Here is a 12,489-nt window from a genome sequence, read left to right on the forward strand (position 1 = left end):
GTGAAGGTCATTTGGAAAATATAAAATGCTAAAGGAAGATAGGTATTATATAACTTTGTCCATGTGTGTGGCTAATGTCTGCTGGTGCTATTGAATATACAGAAAAAAAAATGCTAAATAAAAACACATCATCCTTTCCTTAATAGTATCTACTGTGCATATGACTGTTATGTGCTGATTACTATTTAACATGGAATAGAAAGATTTCTACTCCAGTTTTTCTGAATGAAGAAAAACCCATTACCCTATGGTCTGCTCCAAATCTGGTTTAGTAAAAGGAATAGTTTCTAAGACATGCGTTGTACTGTATGGTTATGATCCTGAGCTCATATGAAGCTCATGAAAGCAAATTCATATTCTCACATATTACTATTTAATGTAAAGAGGAGGTAATTGAGACTCAGTGAGATTGGGGAACACATGTAGAGTCTTACAGATATTAATAACAGACTTCTGGCTTTAAAACCAGCCTGAGTGCCAGGCATGGTGGTACACACTTATTTTTTTTTAATTTTTTTTATTGGGGCATTATATTCATACAACTTATTGGGGTAAAAAACTTGTGTGTACAAACATGTACTCATCGCTGATTTAACCCCTACCCAAATCCCACCTCATTCCCTCCCCATCCCTCCCTCCCTTGCTTGGCTTAGTGATTGACTTCGATATGTTTAAATACATTGTGAGCTTTAGAGATTTTCCTCTTCCCCCCTCCTTTCTCCTCCTTTAGGTTGTCTTGTTTGCTCCTCTTTTCTCCCTAACTCTCACATATTAGGGAAAGCATTTGATTTCTTATTTTTTGTGCCTGACTAATCTCACTTAGCATAATGTCCTCCACTTCCATCCATTTCCCTGAAAATGATGTAATTGAGTTTTTTTTTGATGGCTGAGTAAAATTCCATTGTGTACATATCCCACAGTTTTGTAATCCATTCATCTGTTGATGGACATCTTGGCTGGTTCCATAGTTTGGCTATGGTGAATTGTGCAGCTATGAACATAGATACACATGCATTAGTTTGGTAGTTTGGTTTCTTTTCTTTTGGGTAGATACCCAACAGTGGTATTGCTGGATCAAATGGTAGATTTGTTCCCATTCTTCTGAGGATCCTCCATACTGTTCTCCAAAGTGGTTGCACTAATTTGCAATCCCACCAACAATGTCTTAGAGTTCCCACTTCTCCACATCCTCGCCAGCATCTGTTGTTGTTTGTGTTTTGAATGATGGCCATTCTAGTTGGAGTTAGGTGAAATCTCAGGGTAGTTTTGATTTGCATCTCTCTGATTGCCAGTGATGTTGAGAATTTTTTCATGCATTTATTGGCCATTTGAATTTCTTCTTTTGTGAAGTGTCTATTTAGTTCATTTGCCCATTTTGTTATTGGATGCTTTGTTTTCTTAGTGTTGAGTTTCTTGAGTTCTCTGTATATTCTAGATATTAGTCCTCTGTCAGGGGTGTAGGTGGCAAAAATCTTCTCCCATTCTGTTGGCTCTCGATTGAGATTCTTGATAGTTTCCTTTGCTGAACAGAAGCTCTTCAGTTTCATGCAATCCCATGTATTGATTCTCCTTTTAATGTGTTGTGCCTTTGGGGTCTTGTTGAGGAAATGTTTGTCTGTGCCTATGTGTTGTAGTGTTGGACCTATGCCCTCTTCAAGGAGCGTCTAAGTCTCTGGTTTAATTTCCAAGTCTTTGATCCATCATGAGTTGACTTTTGTACAGGGTGAAAAAGTGGGATTAACATCCAATTTTCTGCATATGGTTAACCAATTTTGCCAACACCATTTGTTGAAGAGGCTATCTTTTTTCCAGTGTATGTTTTTGGCCTCTTTGTCAAAAATCAATTGGCTGAAGTGTGTGGACTTGTTTCTGGGTCTTCTATTCTGCTCCAATGGTCTATATATCTGTTCTTTTGCCAGTACCATGCTGTTTTTATTACAATGGCTTTGTATTATAGTTTAAAGTCAGGTATTGTGATTCTGCCTGTGTGGTTTTTGTTGCTGAGAACTACCTTGGCTATTCTGGGCTTTTTGTTATTCCAGATAAATTTAAGGACTGATTTTTCTATGTCTGTGAGGAATGATCTTGGTAGTTTAATGGGCATTGCATTAAATCTGTAGATTACTTTTGGGAGGATGGCCATTTTAATGATATTTATTCTGCCAATCCATGAACATGGAAGGTCTTTCCATCTTCTAAGATCTTCTTTGATTTCTTTTTTCAGTGTTTTATAATTTTCTTTGTAGAGATCTTTTACCTCCTTGGTCAAGTTTATTCCTAGGTATTTTATTTTTTTATGGAAGATCCTGAGTGGAAGTATTTTCTGAATTTCTTTTTTAGTGGATTCATGGTTGATGTACAGGAAAGCTTCTGATTTTTTAAGATTGATTTTGTATCCAGATACCTTGCTGAATTTGTTGATCAGTTCTATAAGCCTTTTGGTTGAGTTTGTTGGGTTTTCTAAATATAGTATCATGTCATCTGCAAATAGTGAAAGCTTAAGTTTTTCTTTTCCTATTTGTACTCCTTTGATTTCCTTTTCTTGCCTTATTGCTCTGGCTAGAGTCTCTAGTACTATATTGAAGAGAAGTGGTGATAGTGGACATCCTTGTCTCGTTCCAGTTTTTAGGGGGAATTCTTGAAGTTTTTCCCCATTTAATATGATGTTGGCAGTGGATTGTAGATTGCCTTAATAATGTTGAGATATGTTCCTTCTATTCCAATTCTCTGCAGTGCTTTGATCATAAATGGATGTTGAATTTTATCAAATGCTTTTTCAGCATCTATTGAGATGATCATGTGGTTTTTGTCTTTGATTCTGTTTATATGATGAATTACATGGATTGATTTTTGTATATTGAACCAGCCTTGCATCCCTGGGATGAACCCTACCTGGTCATGGTGAATGATTTTCTTGATGTGGTTTTGAATGCGTGTTGCTAGTATTTTGTTTAGTAGTTTTGCATCCAAGTTCATCAGAGATATAGGCCTGTAGTTTTCCTTCCTTGAACTGTCTTTATTCGGTTTGGGTATTAGTGTGATATTGGCTTCATAGAATGTATTTGGGAGAGTGCCGGTTTTTTCTATTTCCCGAAATAGTTTGAGTAGTATTGGGATTAGTTCTCCTATAAAGGTTTCATAGAATTCACTTGGGAAACCATCTGGTCCTGGGCTTTTCTTTGATGGTAAGCTCTTTATGCTATTTCAATCTCTTTGATTGTTATTGGTTGGTTTAAGTGTTCTATATCTTCTTGAATCAGTTTAGGAAGGTTGTATTTATCTAGGAAGTTGTCGATTTCCTCCAGATTTTCCATTTTGTTGGAGTATAGTTTTTCAAAGTAGTTTCTGATAATCCTCTGGATTTCTACGCTGTCAGTAGTAATGTCTCCATTTTCATCCCTTATCTTCATAATTTGGGTTGATTCTCTCTTTTTTTTAGTTAGGTTGGCTAGTGGTTTAACAATCTTGTTAATTTTTTCAAGAAACCAGCTTTTGGTTTTGTTGATTTTCTATATTGTTTTTTTTATTCTCTATTTCGTTAATTTCTGCTCTAATTTTAATAATTTCCCATCTTCTGCTGGCTTTGGGGTTCAATTGTTCCTGCTTTTCAAGGGCTTTGAGGTATGTCATAAGGCTATTTATTTGAAGATTTTCTGTTTTTCTTATGTGAGCACTCAGTGCTATAAATTTTCCTCTTAATACTGCCTTCAAAGTGTCCCAGAGGTTTTGATATGTTATTTCTTTATTTTCATTTGTTTCTAGAAATTTCTTGATTTCACCTTTTACATCTCCTATGACCCGTTCTTCATTCAGAAGTGTGGTGTTCAGTCTCCACATGTTTATGTTGTTTCTCTGGGTCTTCTTATAGTTGATTTCTAGTTTCATTCCATTATGGTCTGAAATGACACAGGGAAGTATGTAACATTTTTTAAATTTGCTAGTGCTCATTTTGTGTCCCAGGATGTGATCTATTTTGGAGAAGGTTCCATGAGCAGCTGAGAAAAATGTAAACTCTGCTGTGTCCAACAGGTCCATTTGGTTAATGGTGTTCTTTAGTTCTGAGACATCTTTACTGACCCTTTGTCTGGAAGATCGGTCTAGTATTTTGAGAGGTGTGTTGAAGTCTCCCAGTATTATTGTGTTGGGATTTATGTGTGACTTTATGTCACAAAGAGTTTGATTTATGAAAGAAGCTGCTCCTATGTTTGGGGCATAGATGTTGATTATTGTTGTTTCCTCTTGCTGGACTATTCCTTTTACCAGTAAAATGTGACCTTCTTTGTCTCTTCTAATAAGTTTGGGTTTGAAGTCTAACTTGTCTGATATCATAGTTGCTACTCCTGCTTGTCTTCGAGTACCATTATCATGGAATACCTTGCTCCAGCCCTTTACCTTGAGTTTGTTCCTATCTTTACTTGTAAGGTGTATTTCTTGTAAGCAGCAGATGGATGGATTCTGGTTTTTAATCCATTTTGCCACTTTATGTCTTTTTATTGGGGAGTTGAGGCCGTTTACATTCAGTGTGATTATAGAGAGATAATTTTTAATTCCCAACATGTTACAATCTTATTTCTGTTTGAGATACTGTTTATTCTTTTTTGCTTAGTTGTCTGCTGGATGGGAATTCTTGTTTCTTTGGTTCTGGCATGTATTACCCATTTCCTCTTTGCAGTTAATCTCCTTGAGTATTTTCTCTAGCGCTGGTTTTGAAGACATAAATTCCTTCAGTTGCTGTTTGTCATGGAAGCTTCTTATTTCCCCATCTAATTTGATGGATAGTTTTGCTGGGTAGGAAGTTTTTGGCTGGAAGTTGTTTTCTTTCAGAGTTTGGAATATGTTACTCCAAGCCCTTCTGGCTTTCATAACTTGGTTTGGGAAGTCTGGAGTGATTCTAATTGGTTTGCCTCTGTATGTCACGTGGCCTTTTGTTTTTGTTGCCTTTAAGATTCTCTCCTTGGCTTCCACATTAGTCTTTTTGACAATTATGTGGCGTGGGGATCCTCTTCTCTGATCCTGTCTAAAGGGAGTTGTATAAGTTTCCTGGACCTGTGTATCGACCTCTTGCTCTATTATTGGAAATTTTTCTGCTATTACTTCCTTGAAGAGATTGTTGATCCCTTTGGTTTCACTTTCTTTTTCCTCCTCTATTCCAATTATTCTTAGGTTAGCTCTCTTGAATAGGGCCCATATTTCTTCAATGTCAGATTCCTGCTGTCGGGTTTTTTTTTTTCTAAATTAGAAACTATGCGTTCATTTTTAGAATGATCATCTTCAAGAAGCGAGATTCTATTCTCCATGTGGTCTAATCTGTTGTTTATACTTTGAATTGAGGCCTTTACTTCATTAATTGCATCCTTTATCTCTTTTTCACTCTCTCTAAATTCTTTTCAAAAGTCCTCTATTATTTCTAAAGTTATTTTCCTAATTTGATCTTCTAGAGATCTTTGGATTTCTGTGTTATCAGATTCTGATGTTATGGGGTTGTTGGCATTCACTTCTCCATTGTTATTTCTCTTTCCCATGATTTTGGAAGTTTGTTCCTTCTCTGGGTTCTTCCCTGAGTCACTACGAGTTCACTTAAGATGCTCTGGATCTCGAGTCTGTGGTATCTCAGTCACCACTACTCCTTTACTGGGTTGTATCACAAAGTCTCAGACCCAGGGACTCAATCAAGGCTGCTTAGACTGTGGGGGGTGCCAAGTTGGGCGTTCTCCAGTGGGGAGTTGTGACTATGGTATGATATCTCTGCTACTGCCACTCCCCCACTGGGCTGCACTGCTAAAATCTCCGACCCAGGGAGACTATCTGCGCAAGTCCCTGGGAGTGCAGTACTGGGATTTCTTCCCTAGGGGCCGCAATTTGACTCACGGTTGTTGAGTGCGCTGATGGAGCTGTAGTGAACTTGGTGGATTCGCTGCTGCCGCCACTGGCAATATGGCACCACTGCCACGCCCTCGGCCGTGATGAGGCGTATTTCTTCTCTGGGTTTGAACTCCACTCTGAGTCCTTGCCAGTTGTGCTGTGCCCGGCCCTTGGGAGCTTTAGATGTTCCCTGCACCAACAAAACTGCTGACTGCCGCCCGGCTGTTCAGTACCTGCTCACCTCAGCTCGCTGTCCACCCCTCCACTCAGGCGCCTGGTGGCTGGTTGAGTGGGTTGGTCTAGGGCCGTTCGGTGAACTCGCTGCTGCTGCCAGCAGTAAGATGCTGCTTCTGCATCCTAGGCCGCGAGGCCAGAGTACCTCCTCTCTGCATTTGAGCTCTGTTTTGAGTCTCCCTCCTCTCTGGATCCTGGTGCTGCTAGGGGAGATATAGGCCGCGCCGCTCCGGCCGCTCTGCGCTGTGGCTCTGGCTGCTCCATACCATGGCTCTGTCCGGCTCCGGCTGCTCCGGCCGCTCTGCACCGCGGCTCTGGTTGCTCTGCACCGCAGGTCTGGCCACTCCGGCCTCTCCGGATGTTCCGCGACACGCTTCTGGCTGCTCCGGCTGTTCTGGTTGCTCCGCTCCGGCTGCTCTGGCCGCTTTGCTCGGCTGTTCTTTCCGCTCCGCTCCGGCTGCTCCAGCCGCTCCACTCCGCGGCTCCTGCCACTCTACGCCGCCGCTCCGCTCCGCGGCTCCGGCCACTCCGCGCCCCCACTCCGGCCAATCCGCGCTGCGGCTCTGGCTGCTCCGGCTGTTCTGTCCGCTCCGCTCGGCTGCTCTGGCCGCTCTGCTGGGCTGCTCTGAACCGCGGCTCCGGATGCTCTGCACCGCGGGTCTGGCCACTCCGGCCGCTCCGGCCATTCCGCGATGTGGCTCTGGCTGCTCCGGCTGCTCAGGCTGCTCCGCTCCTCGGCTACCCCCAATCCGCGCTGCGGCTCTGGCTGCTCCAGCTGCTCAGGCCGCTCTGCTCCTCGTCTCCCCCCAATCCGCGCTGAGGCTCTGGCCGCTCTGGCTGCTCCGGCCGCTCCACGCCGTGTGGGCGCGGCACTTCAGGCTGGTTTTTTTTCCGGTGTCTTGTTTTTCCAGCCCTTTTTCTCTGTCCCTTGTATTTACCGTTTTTATTTCTTTGCTGGTGGTGTTTTCTGGCTCTGAAAGGCGCTGGTTTTGTGGTAGTAGAGTTGGATTGTTAGCGGGACTTGTAAGTGCCACTTTATTCCGTCGCCATCTTCCCAGAAGTCCTCTGGTACACACTTATAATTCCCATGTTTGGGAGGCAGAGACATGAAGATGGCACAATTTTGAAGCCAGCCTCAGCTGCTTGGTGGGGCTCTCAGCAACATAGTGAGACACTGTTTCCAAATAAAATATGAAAGAGGTCTGGAAGTATAGCCCAGAGGTAGAAAGCCTCTGGGTTCCACCCCCCAGTACCACCAACAAAACAAAACAAAACAAAACAAAACAAAACAAAACAAAAACAGCCTGAGCTCTTAACAATGAATGCTGTTCTGTCTAACTTTAAAGGAAGTAATGATTGGACTTTTATGGTTTTATTGGATTAGAGATATAATATATAAAAATACCAGAAGTTAAATAAAATGTAATTCACTTTATTAATGTAAACTTTATTATTACTTACATATGAACAGATGATAGACAATGTTGGTAACCCTCATCCTTTAATTATTTCACTAATGTTATATTTTTATCTTGAATGATGGGTAGATATTTGTACTGATATGTGATTTATAAAAAGAAATAGATGACCCTCATTCTTTAATTAGATGATTATATGAAACAAATGTATATAGTCAATATAATTAAATGTAGGGTACAGAAATAGGAGCAAAAGAAAATGAAAATATAAGCATCTGCAGAAATGTTGTAAAGTGCCTGAAAATGATGTCTTTTCTCCCAATCTGTACAATGTGCATTCTTCAGAACTCCCTTTGAATAAAAACCTCCACAAGGCATCTTGGACCATTTTAATTCCTAGTAGTACAAAATTTCTCTTTGCATGTTTTGTTAGTCAGATTAGAACTATATTGTACAAATGATCTTATCCACTGTTTAACATTCATTTGATTAAGAGCTATTGAGGGTAACTCATAGCTATTTTGAAGAATGGCTATACCTACATGAAATTATGCTTTATTGTAAAATATATTCTAATTTTAGATGTTAAGATTTTTATGACATTGTAATTTAGGATCTAAATTGGGTCAAATGTGTTTATTGTATTATATGTACATATAGATTTATTGTTACTTATTATCTAATATGTGCATAAGAATATTATTCAGCCCTTAAAAAGGATATTATGGCACTTGTCACAGTATTCACACTATGGATAAACCTGGAGAGCATTAGGCTAAAAGAAAAAAGCGAGACCCAGAAATATAACTATTACATGATCTTACTTTTATAAAGAATTTAAAATAGTAAAACACAAGCAAAGAATATACTGGTGATTACCAAGGCCTGGGAGGAAGAGAAGTGGGGATATGTTAGTTAAAATATACAATGTCCATGCAAGATAAATAAATTCTAGAGCTCTACTACAGTGCCAGGGTGCCTAGCAAGTGTTGAAGTTCGTGTGTTGGGGAGAGAAGAGTCCAGGTTGAATGAGAGAAGATGCTGTCACACAAGACCAGGTTGAAGCTTCTCCATTTTATTCAGGATTTGTTACAATTTTTATGTTTTCTTTTTTGGCAGAAAAGCAAGGCATAGCCATGAAAGCAGGAACTCCAAGAACAGGAAAAGTTTTTTACAGACTTCAGAGCAGGGTGCCAGATATTTAAATAATCATAGAAAGTATGCTTTGTCTCATCACAAGGCCAGCTAAAACTTAATCTTATATATTGGTCAAAACTAAGGTCAGTTTGAACTTAATCTTTGGTTCAAACGTTATCCTTGGGAAAAAAAAAAATCTTTGCTGCCTGAGTCTCTCACAAGCCGCTGCCCATCAGTTTTAGTTATAATGGTTATACATAAAATTTCCAATTATACATATTGATCCAAATAATCCTAAAATAATTTTTTGAAGAAGGAAATGCTAGACATATTTCATAGGGGGATCTATGCCTTTGTGGGTCCCCTGACCGAGCTTTCTCAAGATCTGCATGAGAACTTCCAGGAAGATGGCGACCGAGAAAAGCGGGGCTTAAGAGCCCCGCTAACAACCAATCTCTATTACCACAAAATCAGTGCCTTTCATAGCCAAAAAACACCATCACCAGAGAAACAAAAAAATCACCAGGCTCCAGAGAGAAAGTGGACTGAGAACAGAGCTCAGAGCCACAGAGGAGATACACTGGCCTCACGCCCGAGGACGCGGCAGCAGCGGCATACTGCCGGCGGCAGCGGCAAATTCACTGGACGGCTACAGCAAGCCGAGGTGAGCAGCTGTGGAACAGCCGGGCGGGATCTTTCGGCGCACGGAGCATCTAAAGCTCCCAGTGGCTGAGCTCAGCACACGCTGCAGGGACTGAGTGGAACTCAAAACCAGAGAAGAAAAAATACGCCAGCCTCACGGCCGAGGGCATGGCAGCGGTGCCATATTGCCACTGGCGGCAGCATCAGTGAATTTACCAAGTCCAGTACAGCTACATCTGCGTACTCAAGAACAGTGAGTCAAATCGCGGGCCACAGAGGAGAAATCCCAGTACTGTATTCCCTGGGACTTGACCCAGTGGGGGAGTGGCGGTGACAGAGATATCACACCATAGGAGAACGTGCAACCTGGCACCCCCCATAGTCTAAAGCAGCCTCTATCGACTCCCTGGGTCGGAGACTCTGTGATACAACCCAGTAAAGGAGTAGTGGGGTCAGAGATACTACAGACTCGAGATCCAGAACACCTTAAGCGAAGTCATAGTGACCCAAGGGAAGAACCCAGAGAAGGCATAAACTTCTGAAATCATGGGAAAGAGGAATAACAATGGAGCAATGAATGCCCAAAACCCCACAACATCAGAACCCGATAAAACAGAAAATCAGAGATTTCTAGAAGATCAAATCAGGAAAATAACTGTAGAAATAATAGAGGTGGTTCAAAAAGAATTCAGAGAGAGAGCCAAAAAGAGATAAAGGATGCAATTAATGAAGTAAAGGCCTCAATTCAAAGCACAACCAATTAGACCACATGGAGAATAGAATCTCGCTCTTAGAAGATGATCATTCCAAAAATGAACGCATAGTTTCTAATCTAGAAAAAAATATCCAACAGCAGGAATCTGACATTGAAGAAATATGGGCCCTATTCAAGAGAGCTAACCTAAGAATAATTGGAATAGAGGAGGGAAAAGAAAGTGAAACCAAAGGGATCAACAATCTCTTCAAAGAAGTAATAGCAGAAAATTTTCCAAACATAGAGCAAGAGGTCGATACACAGGTCCAGGAAACTTACAGAACTCCCTTTAGACAGGATCGGAGAAGAGGATCTCCACGCCACATAATTGTCAAAATGACCAATGTGGAAGCCAAGCAGAGAATCTTAAAGGCAACAAAAACAAAGGGCCAAGTGACATTCAGAGGCATACCAATTAGAATCACTCCAGACTTCCCAAACCAAGTCATGAGAGCCAGAAGGGCTTGGAGTAACATATTCCAAACTCTGAAAGAAAACAACTTCCAGCCAAAAATTTCCTACCCAGCAAAACTTTCTATCAAATTAGATGGAAAAATAAGAAGCTTCCATGACAAATAGAAACTGAAGGAATTTATGTCTTCAAAACCAGCGCTAGAGAAAATACTCAAAGAGATTAACTACAAAGAAGAAATAGGTAACACACACCAGAACCAGAGAAACAAGATTTTCCATCCAACAGACAACTAAGATTGGTTATCTGTGTAGATTCATTATTTATGTTAGTCTTTTACCTATCTCTAAATTGTATTGTTTGCCTTTATTGTTGTTAATTTTTAGGATGTCTAGTTGGAATATTAATATACCTTCAGATATAGCATTTGGAAATATTTTATCCCATTCTATTAGTAACTTTTAACTCTGTTTACATTGTCTTTGGATATACAATTTTTTTTTTATTTTTTAGGGAGTTTGTATACTCTTCTGTTGCCTGTGCCATTGAAATCATATCCAAGAAATCACTGCCAATTTCAATGTTGTGAGGTTTTATGACCCAGATTTTCTTCTAAAAGTTTATAGTCTTAAGATTTATATTTAGGTCTTTTATCTATTTTGAGTTAATATTTGTATATGGGATTAGGTAAGGGTCCGATTTTATTTCTTTCCATGTAATTATTATTTTTCAACAATATTTAGTTAAAAGATTATTATTTCCACCACCAAATGTTCGTGGAAACCTTGTCAAAAATAACTTGACAATATAGGGAAGAATTTAGCTCTAGTCTTTTATTCAACTCCAATGGTTTATATATCTGCCTTTAGAACAGTACTACACTGTTTCAATTATTGTAGCTTTATATGGTTTGAAATCAGAAAATATATATCTTCTAGCTTTGTTCTTTTTCAAGATAATTTTTGGTATCTAGAGTTCATATTCCATATTAGGATAGATTTTTTTTCTGAAAAATAAATATATAAATATATGATAGTTTCACCTAAAAAAATAGAAAAAAAATATTCTCTGGTAAGAAAGAAAGCAAAAAGAAATATTGAAATGTTATCTTTAAGTTATCAAAAGCTTGGTATCAGATAAATGAAACTGTTATGTGAAATTATCATTTTTAATTTTGGATAAATTGTTATAATACTAGATGTCAACTACTAAGCCAAGCATGGGAAGGAGGGATGGGGAGAGAATGGGGTGGGGATCGGGTGGGGGCTGAGTGGGCGATGTGTGCATGTATGTCTACAAAAGTTTGTATCCCACTATGATGTATGAATACAGTGCACCAATAAAAAATAAATTAAAAAAAAGAGATCTGCATGAGATGCTGTAGCCCTACAGGACATAGAGCCTACTTATTAATATTGTATTCTATATCTAAAAATTTACTAAGTGAATAGATCTCAGGTGAAGTATTTTTATCACATGATAATGATAATAAAGAGTGGGAGTATATTTTTTGAGGTGATATGTTTACATCACAGATTATGGAAATTTTTTATAGGTATATACTTATCTCAAACTCATGTTGAATTTTGCAACATATACACATATGTTACACATATATATGAAGTGCATTAGCTTTTTACATTTAATCCTTTATTAATCATTTTTTAAAAAGATGGTAGTTAAGTGAAATTGTTTTAGTTTTATATTTTTTTATCGCCAGACTGTACAAATACAATTGATTCTTTTTTTGGTGGTACTGGGGATGGAACCTAGGGGCCTTCTACCTCTGGGCTACACTCCCAGACCTATTTTATATTTTATTTGGAAACAAGGTCTCTTAATCCAGCTGAGGCTGGCTTTGTCGAACCTGCGTGATCCTCCTGTCTCAGCCTTCCAAGCGTGGGGATTACAAGCGTGTGCCACCACGCCCGGCTAAAATTAACTATTTTGATTTTTATGTCCTGAAAAGTTTCTGTATTAAATAGTTCTAATAGTTTGTTAGTGAATTCTTGGGAGCTTTCAATGTCCAA

The sequence above is a fragment of the Muscardinus avellanarius genome (genome assembly GCF_963383645.1).
Source record: "Muscardinus avellanarius genome assembly, chromosome: 7".
Lineage (NCBI taxonomy): Eukaryota > Metazoa > Chordata > Mammalia > Rodentia > Gliridae > Muscardinus > Muscardinus avellanarius.